This window comes from Misgurnus anguillicaudatus, chromosome 1 (assembly GCF_027580225.2).
Source record: "Misgurnus anguillicaudatus chromosome 1, ASM2758022v2, whole genome shotgun sequence".
NCBI lineage: Eukaryota > Metazoa > Chordata > Actinopteri > Cypriniformes > Cobitidae > Misgurnus > Misgurnus anguillicaudatus.
Window position 1 is genome coordinate 4431225 of NC_073337.2, and position 18962 is coordinate 4450186.

Consider the following 18962-nt stretch of genomic DNA (forward strand, 5'->3'; position numbering starts at 1 on the left):
ATCCGATATAGCGTTTATAATAGCTGGTTGGTAGATGTTTACTATTTTTGGCAAAACCTCCGTTGCAAACCAATATTTACATGAATAAAATAATTTTTACTTTGAAAATGATGCGCTGTCACGTTAACGTCAGCTGTTCGTTTACATAAGACTCCGTCTACGTTCATTTACACTCAGAGCAACGTCTGAGTTCTCAAACTAAAACAGGGTCTTCAGCGTTTGCGAACGAATCCGTTTATGAGGGTCGAAAACGGTGATGTAGTGTAGATGAAAGGCGTAAACGTAGCAAAAGTAACGCGTTTTAAAGCATAAACGCATTAATGTAAACATAGCCTCAGTAAGCTGTCTGTGTCTTGTCGTGGTTGTCTAGTGTTTGTCACTAGATGGCTCCAAACAGTAATCTTTATTGATCTTTAATGGCGCGGAGCGATTTTACTCGTACAAGTAGTACCGGCTATGCGTTATTACTTTGGAGCGGTTATTATTTGAAAAGAACGAACCTGCAAATGTCTCAACTGACCAATCAGAATCAAGCATTCCAGAGAGCCGTGTAATAAGCAGTAATAAAATACCCTGGTAACCCCACGGTTCAGACCGCATTATACATAAGTATCACTGCGCCACTGTTGCTACATACTGATTTTATGTTTATTTAAAGAAGATAATTTTTCTGGAAGACTTTAAACTAAAACTGGTGGCAACTAAAAAAAAACCGCTGAATGGGAAAGAGTTAAGCATGTTTTCAAGCATATTTGATCATCACTTTAACAGCTGCACAATATAAATGTTAATGTATAAAATACACACTACAGTCTTTATTTTCATTGTGTTTTTGCTGCGTCTGTGTTGGTTGGTAACTGCACTCTGTTTCAGCCACACTTGATTCTGAGGAACTTTTTTTGGCGGAAGAGTAATATTTGTACTAATATAATTACAACTTATTTGTGTTTTATTTTATGAAACCCTGCTATGCATATGAAGTAACCGTTTTATAAAAGCAATAAGCCCCGCGAAGCAATGGTGTTACAGTGCATTTTATAACAGCTAACAACGCCCCTTAGCTCTTATAAAATGCACTGGTAACCCACTGCTTCTTGGGGCTTATTGCTTTATTATATACCATATCTCAGGATATAACTTAAAAGAAACTTTCATATAATCCAGATAAAGAAGGTCAATAATTCCAGTTCTTACTCAAAGAGACAACTTATCTGTTAGTACATGAATTAAATACACAATCCATAAGTTTTGCCTTTCTATCGCCATCTCTGTTTAAAACAAATAAAATCTGGAGAATTTTTTTACAGTATACGCTTTTTTTCAGTTTTATACAAAAAGTTGCAGATTTCACCTTTTTTTTGCGATGTATTGCTGTGAAATTCATACCTTTCAGATGTATCTCGTACCTGTTGCAGATTTAGATTTATGAGGTCAGACAGCAGTGTTAGATAAAGAGGGGTCGAACAGTAGTCAGAAGTATGTACAGTACTGTACATGAGCGTGTGTGGATGCTATACCAGCTGTGTTTGATTCTGCTGTGTCACACAAGGACAGGGAATTTAGAGTAATCCTTCCAGATTTAATAATTTAATCCCTACTGCCTCATGAAGAAAGAGATGTATTTGACGTCACACGGGCGAAATCTTTTTTCTCCCTCTTCAGTAATTGATTTTGACAGCTTTGCCCTGTTATGTCTTCAGAGCCTAGCAGATACATTCGGAGAGTTTTATCAGATGAATGGGAATGAATTACGGCAGCAGCCTCTTTCTCAATCCATGGCTTAAACTATAAGAGATTTTATACGCAAGTCATACATTCACTCAACATTTCCATTGATTTTACTAAAACTCAGACTCTCTCCAAATCCATATATTGTGTAGCTGCCCAAAGGTCAAACAAACAAGAACAAAACTGCAACTAAAGCATGTGATTGATTTTTTTCTTAATTTATTGGCGGTTAATATGAATGTTTTTAGCAAACATCTTGGGATTGTGCACATGTACATTGTTTTCCTAAACTTTGTGATTAGTCTCAGTTGAATGGCTCAAAATCTTACATAGTCCCATGAGCAAAGGCAACAGTAGTCAAATTGTGGCTCTCCGTGGTGTCCTGTACCACCAGAACAACTGGCTGTGAAATAAGTACTGTACAAATGCCAGTGGTTGGTTCGCTCAAGGTAGTAAAGATCTACTCTGTCTAACCCAAAGCTATAATAATGTGGAGAGTAGGTGGAAGTCTGGTTCACAAATGGAAACAAATTCTAGGAAATAAATGGGTGGTGACAGACTGGACGTGGTGTTCTGCAGTGAAAAAGCTTTTGTAATATGTTATATAACTTAATATATGTGGGGTTTTTTTCTTTCTTTTAAAGTAAGAAGAGTACTGCGTAACAGCTCACGAAAAGGAACATTCGGTTTATTAAGCAGAAGGCGGTAATTGTAGGTTTTTACGAGGTGTTATAGGGGAGACCGGGGTTGGTTGTCTCACGGGTTGGTTGTCACATTGCTTATTCCAGACATACTACATGGCACTGTGGTACAATTTTGATATCAATTTATTAGCCTTTAATAGCTTACTCATTTGCACTTGTAATTTTGGTGAGCAGACACAAAACATTGAGGTTAGGAGACAATTTTTTATTTTTATGGGTCAGAGTAAATTTTCATGTTGGTGTTGTTTTTGTGTTGAGATCTTGTAGGAAATAAGTCATTCAAAAACAAAACACTCATTAAAAAGCTAAAAGTAGTAGCTTTATTATGAGTCATCTTTTAGCAATCAAGTTAAAGCCGTGTGGCAGCTAGCTTAGCATGTTTGTCAAGAAGTCAGTTGGGGATGGTTGTCACATATCTTGCGGGGTTGGTTGTCACATAAAAATATTGGACATGTAGAACTTTAAAGGCTGTTTGTCTGTTTGTTTGTTTTTGTTTGCTGTTAAAATAAAATAAAGCATTAAATAAAGAGGTTTTAACACTTTAAATTATTTCATTTTAATTCTCAACACAGTAGACAAATGGCTTTATGCCCAGCTGCACTACTTCCTGAACTTCAGCCAGCTTCTTGTTTCCTGTCTGCCATTATTGGACAAACTGATTAATCCAGGTGTGCCTGACCTCAGTAGTCACAACAACAATAATTAGACACACCTGGATTAATCAGTTTGTCCAATAATGGCAGACAGGAAACAGGGAGCTGGCTGAGGTTCATAGTGCAGCTGGGCATAAAGCCTATTCAAGTAACTGATCACCCACTTTAATCCCATTGTTAAAACATAAGGGGCATTAATAACAACTATCATAGGGGTGGATTCATATTAAAACTTATTTCCAGTTTCTAGCTTAAAAAACTAAAAAGTTACACATTATCTTTTCAGATCCCAATTTATCACTGAAATCCTATTGAATCACTATAGGGACAACCAACACCATACCCTGTGACAACCAACCCCGTGAGAGTGTCTTTGATGGTTAATTACTTCCTGTTAAAATACATTCGAAAAGTAAAAAGTATACACATTTAAAGCCAAGACTCCAAAGTTTCATTTCATGTAGGAATTACTGCTGAAAGATTTTTTGAAGATGAGCAATTCATGCATGAGTAAAAATTGTGACAACCAACCCCGGTCTCCCCTACATATATCAATCTCTACAAATATTGCACTGGTGACAACAGCAAACCGTTGAGAGATACATAATAACCAACTGATGCATGGTGAAAATCAAGAAAGCTGTGAAAAAAGCAATGTTTATACGGCTTTCAAACGAACAGTGTGTAGCTCACAGGCCGCCTCTCTTCATAGTTCGTAAAATTTTGTGGCACAATAAGTATTTTTCACCACTTGAGGTCACTAATCATAGCTTGATGTTGTTATTAAAGGGCGGGGGGTTAAAGCTATTTAATTCATTATGACTTATTAACACTCTTTAAGAGTTGGATTCCCTATGCTAAACATTGGTAAAGTGTCAAAAAAGCAGTTGTATTTTTGTGCCGAATACACTTCGACAGGGTTTGGAAAATTTTTATTAGAACATGAAAGATTGAAAAATCTTGCTTTATTTCTTTTATGGGCAATTTCACTGCAGGAAGTACATTGGAAGTCCTTATATGGGCACTTCACCCGGAATAGTGCACACACACACCAACCAAGAGCTGACACGAAATCAACGTCACCAGAGAAGTGTGTTGTTGTTTGTGAGTGAAATTTAAGCTTGTTCAGATTCCCAATGAACCCGGGATTATGAAAACAATGGATGCAGTTTGTGGTAACACTTTATTTTACGACCCGCAAAGTACCGCGTAATTAAACCGAATTTACAGCGTACCTATTTGTAACAACAGGGTACCTCTACAGTACGTACTTGTAGGTATAAGGGAATAATATTTTAAGTTTGGGGTAATAAGGGGGTAAGAATATGAAGTATTATAAATTAATTATACTCTAAGTATTTTATAACTACAGGGTACCTATTGTAATATTACGTGGTATGTATGACTTAGTCAAGTCTATGTGGAAATTATGTTTTATTTTTTTATTTTATTGTGAATTTTCATATTGACTACTGAATGTTGTATACAGTCGATGTCTACGAGCCACATCGGCAAATAAATATACCAGCACATAACTTTTATTTTAGTAGCCTATATTACTTGCTTTTAATAACAAAAGTCCAGCTGATTTAATGTGGTTATCTTTTTTTTAAGGTAAGTACAATAAAAATAGCAACTTATTCCCTATTTACCAGAAAACTCTCACATTTGCGTACATATCTGAAGTTGTGCTTTGCAATTTATTTACTTTTTTCAAATGACACAATAATGACCACAAAGCAGCACGCTATTTGTTTATTTTTAATAGGTGTTATCATTGGTAGAATAAAACTTTGCAACATGTGTAAACACAAGTATTTTAGCCAAATATAATTTATGCAATGGCAAACCAGAATGAAACAACGGCAGATATCAGCTCCCGCTAAAGAAAAAGACGACATGCGTACAGTACCGCGCAGGCGTAGAGCGCGCGGCCGTCTGCAGGAGGTTTGCTGGAACGCGATCCTGAGGTGAAATTTATTTAAGAGGGTTTAAAAATTTTCTACACTGTGGAGTACGGCTGCGAGTGATGTGAGCAGGATCCGCATGCTGGAAAAGGTGACTGGTTTTGTTAATACATGACTCACGCATTTCAAACAATGTTTTTTCAAGAAAGTTGCCAGCTAACGCAGCAGGTTAGCTAGCACATACGTTAGCCTAAAGTTAATAACTGGCTCAGAAAACTCTGTTTCTGTCAAGGCACAGTGAAGAAATATTTACTTAAGGCTTTCATTTATGTTTTTTATATGTAATGCAGAACAGCATTTGTGAGACGAAATCAACTCATCATCCGAGTGGACAAGACCAACAGAGGAAACCAGCAGCAAAAACAACGAAAAATTGTCATGACTTTTTATTTGAAATAAAAGTTATGTGATAATAAACATTAAGTGTTGGCTTAATTATAGTGTTTTAAAGATGTTTTGAAATAAGTTGTTTAAAAAAAAAATATTCTGTATGTTTATGGTATTTACCCTATAACATTTATAACAAGAGGTGAACAAAGCACCACTTTAGTTTACAGCCCGCAAATATGAGAGTTACCTGGTACATACACAGTACAAGCGGGAATAAGCCCCACTTTAATTTACAGCCCGCAAATATAAGAGTTACCTGGTAACTCATGTATACATATACAGATCAAAGAGGTACAAGTTGCTATTATTTTTATTGTGTGTTATATTTTATTTGCCGACGTGGCTTGTAGACATTAACTGTAGGCTATACAATACACTTCATCAGGTAAGTAGCATATATGAAAAAAAACATATTACACATAGACCATATACCCATAGACCAAGTCATACATACCACGTAATATTACAATAGGTACCCTGTAGGTATGAAATACTTAGAGAATAAATCATTTATAATTTTCCATATATTCTTACCCCCTTATTACCCCAAACTTAAAATATTATTCCCTTATAACTACAAGTACGTACTGTAGAGGTATTCTGTTGTTACAAATAGGTACGCTGTAAATTCGGTTTAATTACGCGGTACTTTGCGGGTCGTAAAATAAAGTGTTACCCAGTTTGTTTATCCGGGTTGTGCGTGTGTGTTTGTTTAACGCTGGATTTCATTGAAATGGGACTGTCCAACCTGGGTCTTGAGTTGCAGGCAGTAAGTAAAACTGGATCAAATGTCTGTGTTTTGTTGGCATATAATGTAAACGACACAAACTGAGTGAATCATAAGTTATCCAGGGATACCGTACGCCTCTAGGGGTTCAGGTTTTTCCTGGAAAGTGGCGGTAGAGCTGATCTGTCTTTTATTACTCTTATAAGATTCTTCAGAGATATGAAGGATGCAATAGCCTACTCTGTTTACTCAAGATTAACATGACATTAGCAGAAACACTGTGTGTAAGGTGACCTTAAAAGGGATAGTTCGCTCCAAAATCAAAATTGGTTCATAAATCACCCATGTGTTCTTCTAGCATCTTCAAAAGACATTTTTAGATATTTTGGATAAAAACCGGGAGGCTTGTGACTGTCAGGACTCACAAATTCTGTTATTGGATAATGTATTGAAATAAAGTTTATTACCGTTACATTATAATGTAAGCCCACAGTGTGACTTGATAGAGGCCACAACATTGCAATGTGCACTTGACTACTGCGCAAACCAATCGGCATATGACATCAAACTCTCACGAGACTAAACTGGTGCGGCCGTGTTTTCCGTGTGGCTTTAGATGCGAAATGTGAACCGCCCCTTAGTTTAGTTGATGTCATACAGAGATCAAGCTGATCAAGTGCCACATGAAGTCAAAAACATCTATGGTTTTAAGGCAGCAAAAGCAGAAAGCGAGAATAACCCGGACATGACATCACTGATAAAACCCCAAATCCTCCAGATTCAAACATTGTTGTAAACATTTGGGATAACTTAAGTACACGTGTGAAAGAATATATTGTGTTAACTTAGTAGTTTTTGGATATTTTAAAGGATATTTAAATGCGAAAATCATGTTGGCGAGCGATCTTCATGTAATATCATTCCTGTCCAGGAGAAACAAATGAGATTTTAATGATATCTCAGATGCCAGTTTTTCAGTTCCAGTAAGCCATTTCCCATTCAGATCTATTTTCAACAGAAATCGTTGGCTATTATCACTGCTCCATAACAGAGCGGTTTCCCACTGGGCCAAAAATCTGATTAATGAAGTCTCATTTTACACCAAAACTCACACACACACTGGAGGCTATGACCAAAAGGACTATTAGTCTAAACTGAATGATAATGATTTCGTTTCTGTTGTGCTTTTTATGTCTGTGCTATAAGGGTTTATTGGTCTTTCCTATACTCTTAAAAGTAAAGGTGCTACACGATGCCACAGAAGCACCATTTTTGGCTGAATGGTTCCATAAAGAAACATTAACATCTGAAGAAAAAAGGATCATTGTGGTGAATAAAGGTTCTTTAGATCAGTGGTTCTCAAACTGGGGGCCGTTTCAGAACCACTGCTTCAGATTATGAAAAGGTAAGAAAGAAATGGTTCTTGTAAGATCCTTGGACTGAATGATTCTTATGGTGCATTGACATCAGATGCAGAAGAAGTGGCAAGCGTGAGTGATTTACATGTTAAGTCAATGCAAAGACACGAATAGGCATTCTGTGGGGTGTTAAGCGCGGATCCAAAATCGGAAAATTCGCCAAAGTTCCGGTTTTTTAACTCGCGTGGATCACACGGCAATGCTCAATTCACACGGAATGCGGCATCTGCGCGAATTGAGCATTGCCGTGTGATCCACGCGAGTTAAAAAATCGGAACTTTGGCGAATTTTCGCGCTGTTAACCAACCAGGAGCTTTCTCTTGCAGTGACGCGATTACAGGAAGCGAGCGGAGGCAAAAAAAAACAACAACAACAATGGGGGACAATCATTATCGCTACAAAGTGAGTGAGGGGGTCGAACAATTTGGTAAGTTCACTCAAATTGAGCTATATAAGCCCCTCCCATGACGCAAATTTATGCGTGAATGTCTCGAATGACTAGAATTTCATGCGCCAATGAAGCAAGTTAACTCAAAATGTTCAAGCGTCCAACTACGCGCGAATAGCGTGTTTTTGACCCTTTTTCTGTGTCTGGTGTGAACGCACAGTTAGGGGAACCAAAAAAAAAAGTTTTTTCTATGGCATCACTATGAAGAACCATTTGTAGCACCTTTCTTTTTAGGATTGTATTCCAAACCTGTCCCCATGTTGCTAGGATGTTTTGGATGGTTGCCAGTTCAATGGTATGTAGTTGCTAAAGTGTTCTGATTTGGTTGTTGGCATGCACTTTTTAATAAAGCCATTTGAGGCATTTTGGCAAACAGCATACCATCAACCAACACAATATGTACGATACTTGCTCTAAATTTCTCAAGAAAAATATATTAATATTCTAACTTGCATGAAACACATGGGGAGATGAGTATATTTGGACCTGTCGGTGCTGTCGGTTATGTGCAAATGGAGCTGTTCTCCTCACATTTATTAGCTGTTTGACATTCAGGCAGTGGAGTCGGGGATGGAGGAGGATGGGGTAGCCTTGGAAACCCTCCGCATCGGCACATGTGTGAGCTGCCATTGGTGGAGCCTGTCCTGATGTGTTTGGGTGTCTCTGAGCAGTTGATAACCATTCCTTGTGTCTGCACATGAAAAAGGACATCCCTGTTCTCTCTCTCTCTCTCTCTCTCTCTCTCTCTCTCTCTCTCTGTTCTGTCTCTCTCACCAGGCTAAAATCTCATAATCTAATTATGAGATTAGGAGCATCAAAGTTTGATTTTAAATCTTGTTTGATCTTATCAAGTTAATATTTTTACGATACTTTGATGATTTTATGTAGAAAACAATGAATCACAATAAACAGACTGGGTCACGTTACCTGATAATGCTGGAAATGTTGACATCTAATCGAAGCCAAAAATCTTACACCCATAGACATTTAGCTCTAAAGATCATATACATCCATATGACCATTCAGCTGTTAAGTGTCTCCACATTTACAGACAACAATCTTAATCTTTCTGATTTGATCTGATTTTCCAGACTACAGCTTGAATTTCATTGCTTTATTGTAGATATATCGATTCAATGCAAAGGCAGTTGCTATGGCAACCTATCAGATCTGGATGGGAGCTTTTCCGCCCCCTCATACACTCATGCCAGGCATAGGGCCATAGGGATGTGATGTGTGACGGTTCCTATACCTCACTAACAGCTGTGAAAAGCATTTGATTGGACAGCTTGAACCTCCGCCATCATTATCTGCATGCCCACATAGAGAAGATCTTCATACAGAATGAACATCCTTTCAGAAGGTGTGTTTCTGTGGGACAATGTCAATGGTGATATGGATTAAGTGTACTGTAGGTGGGACTTCTATGCAGAAAGTGACCATCTGTTAAACCACACATTCTAACTCTGTGCCAAAACTTGCTGCCCATCCGGGCAACATTTTTAGTCATCACGGCGGGCTACTGATGTAAAGGTGCTTCCAAGTAGAAGACTGTAGATAAAGATGTAAAATGAGGATTATTTTTAACCCAGGTGGGGTCAAAAGGGTTAAACCTCACAGAGAAGTTGCTGTTGAAATAAGTTAAGCTCATTCAACTTTATTTTAGAAGTTATAACCACTCATCAAAATAAAATAAAAAAACGTTGAAATGACTTCCTAAAGACTGGCTCCAAAAGGGAGTCAATCCCATACTATAGACCGTTTCAGCAGTAACAACATAAACAAGGGGCTGCACGTAGCTTCCGGTAAACTCCGCTAAGAATAAATAACAACAAAGTTCTTTAAACGTAGTTTATTTATATAACAAGCAAAAAAACAACACATAGATTACCTAGGAAACCAAAACATTTGTTATTTTCGACAAGGCATTTGTTCAAGAGATCAGTTTAGCAACTAGTCAGAGCATTAAAAAAACAAAACCGGAAGTAAGGTTCGGATCCAGACGTGTATCACGTGCTTCCAATGAAACCGTCTATAGACACCCCATGTTAAAAAGTCCAACTTTACAGCAGAAATAATATGTTTACAGCCTAAAAGTACAATTTTTTTTTTAATAAGGTCTATATAGCTAATTTTGCCCTTCATGAAAGCTCTGAGGGGGTGAATTGCAACTCTCAAGTCAATGGCGCAATATTGTTTTTGTTATTTAAAGAGCGTATTAGTAATATGCGCATATAAACAGGACGACAACGTGCGTTTGCTTATTACACACATGGATGCGCAGCAGAACACAAACAAGGACACACTCGTGCGCACAAATGAGCGCACCCATTATTTATTACAAGAATAGGAACAACCCTTTTAGACTGTGTACCAGGCGCATAGACCATTTTTACCGTTAAACTAGCAAAAGTGGATGTGTACCCTACTGAAAAATCCAGCTAAGACCAGCATAAGCTGGTGAGCTGGTTTTGGCAGGTCTCCAGCTTGGTTTTAGCTGGTTTTGCTGGTGTACGGCGCTGGTTTAGCTGGTGTAGCAACCTGGTCTATGTGTGTATTGGTCACATTTTAAGCTGGTCTAGCTGGACTTAGCTGGTCATGCTGGAATACCAGCTGGCCCACCAGCATGACCAGCTTTGTCAGGCTGGGAGGACCAGCATAAACCACCTTAAACCAGCTAAAACCAGCTACCAGCTTATGCTGGTTTTAGCTGGATTTTTCAGTAGGGTACACACCCTAAGTGAACTTGTGCCGTGTGCTTTAGACCGTGCGCTTAGATTGTTAATATAGGGCCCTTAAAGTTCTGCATAATTAAATGAGTGGCCACTTCAGTGACATGGTAAACTGCCGCTGCTGTCACTACCTCAGAGTTGGGTGGTTTGTCGTTTCAGCAACCAGTCACCTTAGCTCCATCCACGTGCCTCTTTGCCCATTTTTGGTAATCCGCAAGTGCCGCATGGCAACGCTCTGCCAAGATGGCGACAACACCCTGCTGAAAAAAACAATAAAACCATTATAAAAAATTCTAATGGTTTTATTGGTTTTATTGGGAATTTTATTGGTTCTAATGGAATATGGCTCAAAACACACTACAGTGTATTGGTTTTTGTTGTTCTCTAATGGTATGTATTGGTTCTATGTATTGGTTCTAATGGACTATGTATTGGTTCTAATGGAATATGGCCCAAAACACACTATAGTGTAGTGGTTTTAATGGTGAAAGCTAATGGTTCCTATTGGTATTTTAATGGAAACCACTAGAATTTTCTGTAATGGTTTTATTGTTTTGTTCAGCAGGGCATGCTAGCTTCAAAGTTCACAAACCTACGAGTGACGTCACAGACACTACATTCATATTTTTTACAGCTTCCAAGTTGAGAATACTTAAACATTTAAAGGTATAGAGGAAGATTTTCCCAAATTTTAGAAAATAACTGCCCTCTCCACTTCAAAAAAATGCAATTGCGCAAAACTCTACCTGCCCCTGAGAATGAACGCCTATTAAACGTGTGCACTAGAGAGCATGCACAACCTAGTTCTTCTCTGCGCTCTGTTTACAAGTTGCTGTCGGCATGACTCAAACATTGAGATGTTTACCGTGTCTGCGCGGTTTGTGGCTAGCATTGCTAATCACAGCTTACATCAACTTTTACTAGCAGTCATTTTGAATGGATTTCTCCAAATAGCATGACAAACTTTACCTGTTGAGTATAAACTGAGGCATCAGTGGGAAGCCCAACCAGTGCTTTTAGCGCACGCCAACATGTGAAATATTGGGGTCTTGTTTCTTTCTTCAAAGCCCTTTCTCTTCTTGTCATACAATTCGTGGACACTTTTTCTCTTGTGACCCTCCGACATTTAAAAAATGCGGTATGAACGTGAGCTGCAATGAATGTCTGAAACCGTAGCCCACCACACATATACACCTGAAAGTGCTCATGTGCAGAAAGCGAACCTAGGGACGAGCACGTATGACGGCCTTACATAAACACATCACCAGAATGATTGACAACTTGGATGACCAATAGTCTTGATGATCCACCCGGAAAAAGAAAATCCTCCGCTATACCATTAAGGAAGTGTTTTCTTGTAAGTTAATATTTCCATCTAAAAAGAATGAAGGGATATTAAATAGGTTGCAGTTGTGTCGTTGCCTATGTGGACAGCAGACAGCAAAGCATCTAGACAGGGTGCATACATAAGCAGGTACAGCACATTAACATGAGTAATTCACATGAGCTGGCAGCTGCAGACATAGATGCTGTCCACTCAGGGTAAAATCAATCACCATGAAGCCATGCAAGGAACCTGTACCTTTTTCTCTGCTCATTCATACTGAACATAAAACCCCTACTAAAGCAATAATAACAAACCTGGTGGCTTTATGTCTGGAGTATTCACAAATGTGTAAGTCTATTGTTTCTGGAAGCTGCAGGCCCTATTTCTTCACCTTACTTCCTTCATTAAATCAATCACTTCATTTAAAGAGCGTTTCACCAGACGAAAATCATCAGTCTGATCACTCTGAACATTTATCTTGCATTTGTCGGATGCTTTTAACCAAAGCAAGTCGAATGCATTCAATCTATCTGTTTTTATCCATGTCTATTCCCTGGGAATTCAACCCATGACCATGCTAACCTAATGCTCGACCAATTAAGCTACACATTGTCAGGAAAAATGCATGGTCAAAAGCTTTCACTCAAGCAGTACTCGTCAAAAAGGTCCCAATATGTACTGTTTAGGTACCAACATGTATTTTTGAGATACTACTTTGAACTCTTTGATACCAATAGAGGTATTAATGTGAACTCTTAAGGTGCAAATTTGTACTTTTTGTAAAGGTACCGCATCTTTTTTGCAGGAACAGTTAAGAAGCTATAGTAGACTGTTAAGGTGAACATTTATGTCTGTTGTTGAAATGCTCTCAACACTCAAAAGTTCAAATCTCTTTCGCTTAAGCACAATAGCAACAGAGATGTTTACCGTAGCATATAAGAAACTGATCCTGATTAAATTTTCTGATGTAATTGTTAGCAAGCTTGTTTACAACATATCACTTAAAGATTAGTATATAACAGATTTGTCGTCAGTGCATTATTGTCCTTGTTGGCCTTTCATGTTCTCACTTTAGTACTCAGCGTGTTGTATTGAAACACCTTCATGGACTGATCTCTCTGTTGTATATTGCAGGAACATAAGCAGCATCAGGACCTTGTGACGTTAGACCGGCGTGAATCACTGCTGATGTTCCCATCGCTGCATGAAGTGGGTGATGTAAGTGTGTGTGTGTGCGTACTAAAATTGTAAACCAGACATCTCGCCTGAAGGCTTGTGTGACAAAACAGGCAATGTCGGCACTAGGGATAAAATGCACAGGAATAATATCTCACTATCATGTCTCCAAGGATAGTTAGTCATATTGGAGACATGTGCCTAAAGATTTTTTAAACAAGTTGGTGTCTTGCAGTTAATAGTGTACACTTTCTTTTAGTTTTCAACTATTGGTTGGGTAAAACATGCAAAACCAAACAGTTGAGTTGAATTACCTTAGAAAATGCCCATTTGACCCAATCATGGGTTGAAACAACCCAGCATATGTTAATGTAAACCCAACAGTTGGGTTTGTCTATAATTTACCAAACTATGGGTTGAAACAATCTAGCATAGGTTATTTCAACATCAAAGCTTGAGTTTGTCTATGTTTTACCCAACCATTGGATGAAACAACCCAACATACATTGACTTAAACCCAACGGTTGGGTTTTTCTATATTTGACCCATCCATGGTTTGAAAAAGCCCATTATATTTTTTCTAATGTACTAAATCCATTCAGTGATGTGTGGGTTTGTTTGTGTTGGTCTGGTTTATAAAACATAAATCTCCCCCAAGAATTGTAAAACCTAAAATCCTGTCCGTTGGGTGACCAGCTTTTCTAAGGATTAGGTTTATGTGTTTGGTTAAGGGAAGAAAATGTTATCTCGGTATAAAACAAGAGCTATAAATGAAAAGTCCTCAACTTGATAAAACAAACCTGTGTGTTATCAAGTATCAGAATAAATCAGATTTTGATAAAAAAAAAGAATCAGCTCTGACCTCTGCAAAAAACACACACTCTGTTTTAGCCACCTACACCCATTGCAAAACTAACCATCATTATCCAGCACACACCTCTTCATGTCCACACCCGAAAGTCTCACTTGTGCGTTATTTTCAGGTTTGACCCGAATCCGAAGAGCACCGGAGACTGTCCTCATTTGTGCTGTCAGCAGGTTCGGTTTACACCCAGTCTGAGCAGTTGACGGTCCGTTAATACTGCTGCCGAGGGGATGAATGTCATGTTGGAGTTCATGTGTCGAACAGGGAGGGATAATAAAGTGTTTTCCAATGACTGTTGGGCAAAGTGCTGACACAGTATTGGGCTGCATGTAAACAGCTCATTGACAAACCCTGAGTCTGGTGTGTGGAAAAGCTCAAAATCCAGTCCCATCTCATCCATTAATGAAGAAGACTCTGTCTTAATCCGACTCACTCAATCCTTATTATCTTATAAAGACCTTATTGCCTTACACTGTCAGAAAAATTGTCCCTAGCTGTCACTTGGGCTGCATCTCTTTTCAAAAGAGTTCATGTTATTACCTCAAAGGTACATATTAGTACCTCAAATGGGCATGTGTATACATACTGTATCTGTGTCTAAAGCCTTGTTCAGACCACCAGTGCCCGTCTCTTTCAATGAGACGGTTTTAAAACTGGTTGTCATACACAAATGAGTACCGTCCACTCAAGCAACCGACGAGAGACAGACGACGCGAACTTCACTGCTTCACTCCCATTGGTAGTCGCTCCCGAAAATCGCTCATCCTTTGAATAAAGTTAAGCTTTTCCTATCTTTCTCGCATCGCTGGACATGTTTGATAAACAAGGTTCGGGAGCAGCACGATCAGATAATTAAACAATTCGACACAAGGTGCAACTCATTTAGCTAACCAGCCTAAACACTACATAGACATGCATCCTACCTACCTCCGTCCTGAGATCATTTTCCGACATCCCTGCTCCACCCCAACTCCTCACTCGAATTTGTTTTTATCCCACTTAAGGGATGGGGGAGTTCTCCGGGTTCAAAGCCCCCCACCAGAACAGCATGACAAAATATAACTACCTTTGCAATTAGATTAGATGTAAGGGCGGACTCGTGAAACGCCCATCTGGTTGCAACAGTCACTTTCACTCGTGTCACTGGAAGTTGCCAAGCTTCCATTGAAATAAATGAGATTGCGTCGCTCTGCTACTGCTAGTCGCTGGCGGTCAGAATGGGGCATCAATGGATGGGGTGTCCTAGTCTCGCGTAGCCAAACCTTCAATACTGAAGGTCTGGTGTTTTTCGCTGCTTTTTCTGGACAAAGGCCGCCCACAAGCTGTTTGACCGACATGTCAAACAACCAATCACAGTCAGTGATGACTTTTGACAATTTTTTTGACAGTTTATAGGTTTATAAACATGGCATCACGGGATGGACTAACACAGTCTCACCCCATGTCGTCAATATTTGACGACACTTGACCATTCGTCAATATGTGACGCGGAGGGTATACCTTTCATTTTTTGACGAACTGGGGACTTCAATACTATTACGTTCGTTGCATTCTCTTCTCCTATTTTCTTACCATTTTCGCGTCGGTTTAGGGTTAGATTACGCAAAATTAAACAGTGTACACGAAATTAAACAGTGTACGCGAAATTAAACAGTTGTCACCTGGCGTTGGGGTTAGAAACAGTTGTCACCTGGCGTTGGGGTTAGAGTTAGGTTTGGGTAGGGATGTCATTATGTAAATCTAACCCTAAACCGACGCGAAAATGGTAAGAAAATAGGAGAAGAGAATGCAACGGACGTGGTGGTGTTGAGGTCCCCAGTTCGTCGGGGAATTACGCGAGGGGTGTGCCCTCCGCGTCACGTGTTGGCGGGTGGTCGGGTGTCGTCGAGTGTTGGCGACATGGGGTGAGACTGGGTTGGATGGACTTGGGATTGTACCAGGGCAATTGGTATTACATGGTTTACCATACACTGTAAGGTACAAAAACTTTCTTTGAGATGGTACCCTTTAACCCTGGAGAACCCAAGAACCCTTCTCTTATTATCAATTAACATTGGCCAAATTTGACCCTTGGGTTCTCCAGGGTTAAAAAGATCCTAATATGTAGCCTACCAGATATGTATGTTTAAGCTACTAATATAAAGGTACCGCCCCACTATTACCAAACTTGGTATACTGTCACTGTACCGACACAGTAGTACCACTACTGCACTTTATCCTGAGGGTACTTTATGTTTTCAGTCTGTACTGTACGTCCTCTATGATCACATAGCGCATAGGTATCAATGGATTGAATACAAGGACAGAGAGTGTGTAACATGAAGAGCGTGCATGACACATACTCATCTGACATTCACAATCACACAGAGTACGTGTGTGTATGTGTGTGTGTGAGAGAGAGAGAACATTCAGATATCTGGGGGAGTAACTATCTCTCTATCTCTATCAGAACAGTTGGGATGAATCATCCACTTTCACTGCTTTCCAGTCAGAGACTGTCAGAGTGTTGCGGTACATCACGCTTACACACAAAACATGGTCAAATTAGCGCAATCAAACGTGATGCGACCACAAAGTATATTTGTCTGTTCACAGTGAGAGCGAAGTATTCGCAATGCATTTACAGCCAATCCAGACATGAAGGGGCAGTTTCCCCTGGTTTGGACTGGTCCAGAACTAGGCCTTAGTTATGTTAGGACATGTATTTTTACAAACAAACTTTACGAAAAACATTACTGGTGTGCATCTTAAGACAAAACAATGGCACTGTTATTTAAGATACATCAGGTGTTTTGAAATTAAGGCATGCATTTTAGTCTGGGACAAGCCCTGTCCCACTGCCCCAAAGTGTTTAATATACTCTACTGTTAATTGAATTAGGATTTTTTTAACCAGTGAGATTTTACTGTGTTGAGACCACAGACTGTAAAAAAAGATGGATGACGCAACGGCGCTTACATTGCATTGTAATGAACTAGTTAAAATGTCCGACGATGTTCACTGACATTACGCAAAGGCATGCGCAAAAGGAATCGTCTGTAGAGCCCGGGGGGGAGCCGCGGTATCAAACTTCAACTTGACGTTCATGCGCCCAAGTCAACCACGCCCCTTGAACGTCTCATTTGACTGGCTTGCTAACATAAGGTAAGTTAAATACAACTAATTTTGTTGGTGTGAAATAACACAAAAATCGAAAATGAATAGTTAGTTATATCTTCAATCTTCCCTTGAAGCTCGGTGGCTGTCCACACGGAGACGCGGATCACTGTATACGCATAAATTTGTTATCGTATTGGCGTTTCATCCACACGGATCCGGCGTTTTGGGAGACTGAATCCGCTATTTTTTGAAACCGGGTCCTAAAGTGGAAAATCTGAAACCGACACCCATGCGGTTTCGTCTCTACAGCCAATCCGTATATTTTGTGAAGCGAAAACGTCATCACATCACGTGTCGGAAGCGTCACACGTAACAGCAACAACAATAACGGCGGACTACGTGATTGTGTTCGTGCTACAGAAGCTACTAAAGCCTACTAGCTTTATTACAGCAAAATCTATTGCTTCTATGCAATTGTGGTGACCAACAAGCGATAATGGACAACACCATACGTTGGTTATGCGCATGCTCAAAGTCTTCTTCTCCGTGTATAGTGTATATCTGTGGCAGAATTACAGCGCCCCATACTGGTCCGGCATATATACTACACCGCTTTCAGTCGGTTTCAGTGGTTTCGTGTTTACGGATTATTTTTTTAGAGCAAGGAAAAAAAATGATCGGATAGGGAATGCACCGGCTTCGTGTGGACATAGCCTCAGAGAGTCCGCTCAGAGAAGCTGTCAATCACAAATTACAATCAAAAGACACGCCCCGTTTCTATAGCATCAAATTACTAGCTAAAATGAAACTTATCACAAAAATTAACAATTGAACATATATCAGCGCGATAACAACTACCTTAAAGGACCAAAACCATCTTTCAGAAAATTTGATTGAAAGTGTAATTTATTTTTGTTTGTTTGCATAAAGAGGGCGGGGTTTATGACTTGCACTGCAGCCAGCCACCAGGGGGCGATCAAAAAGCCAGCAGCTTTACTTTTCAAGACGTATGAGGCACCATACATAATAAAGGCTAGATGCTGCTGGCCAAGGGAGGTCGACGTTCGCATTTGGCGGCCATCTTGTCACAGTCAATTCGCTCACTCGTAATGTTGGGTTTTAAAGGAACACGCCCAGATTTGGGGAATTTAGCTTATTCGCCGTATGCCCCAGAGTTAGATAAGTCCATACATACCTTTCTCATCTCCTTGCGTGCTGGTACTCTGTCTAACGCAGCCCCCGCTAGCTCAGCTTAGCTTAGCACAAAGACTGGAAGTGAATGGCTTCAGCTAGCATACTGCTCCAAATAAGTGACAAAATAACGCAAACATTTTCCTATTTATGTGTTGTGATTTGTATAGTCACACCATGTACAAATAACAAGGTCATATGAGACACAGCTATCTTTTAACAGTATATGGGAACTATATTCTCAGAAGGTGAAGCACTGCTTATGGGCGGAGTGATTTGCTCGCAGCACCCGAGGAGTTCGGTTGGAGTTGTGCAAATCACTTCGCCCAAGTAGCAGTGCTAAAAACTCATATTCATAGGGGAACCATTTTTAGGGGTAAAGCACCTATAGGACCTTTGTAGGACCATACATGGTACTAAAGCATGACTATAGCACCATTTATGTTTCAAAATAGCGCAATATGGTGCAACACAGGTTCTAGGTGGAATACTTTATTCATGGGCATGGATGAATTTATTCTCTTACTAAATGAACTG

General features: G+C 39.5%; 1 long non-coding RNA gene across 1 annotated transcript in view; it reads left to right on the forward strand.

Annotated features, from left to right (window-relative positions):
* LOC141350081 (uncharacterized) overlaps positions 1-18962 on the forward strand; it is a 38306-nt gene that overhangs the window by 15067 nt on the left and 4277 nt on the right. The window contains exon 2 of the long non-coding RNA XR_012358035.1: positions 13229-13312. This is a non-coding gene — a long non-coding RNA (uncharacterized lncRNA). The remainder of the gene's footprint in view (positions 1-13228; positions 13313-18962) is intronic.